Source organism: Egretta garzetta, unplaced genomic scaffold (assembly GCF_000687185.1).
Source record: "Egretta garzetta isolate BGI_Z169 unplaced genomic scaffold, ASM68718v1 scaffold376, whole genome shotgun sequence".
NCBI lineage: Eukaryota > Metazoa > Chordata > Aves > Pelecaniformes > Ardeidae > Egretta > Egretta garzetta.
In genome coordinates, this window is record NW_009260017.1 from 49261 (window position 1) to 49556 (window position 296).

A 296-nucleotide genomic window follows, 5' to 3' on the forward strand; every position below is an offset into this window, starting at 1 on the left:
GGGGGCTGGCTCTGCGTGCCAGGGGGCCACCGGGGGCACGGTGACCAGTGGGCAGCCGGCAGAGGGGCCGGCGGTGACAGGCTGTGCTCCTGTGGCAGGAGGAAGGCAGGCGGGCATCATCGTGGGCTCCATCCTGGGCTCCCTCCTGCTCCTCAGCCTGCTTGGGCTCCTCATCTGGGCGCTGATCTGCCGCTACCGTCGGAAGGAGTGCCAGCGGACCTGCAGCGACTGCAGGTAGGGGGCACAGGGGCATGGCATGGGCACAGGGCCAGCAGGCACCAGCCAGTGCCACTGGG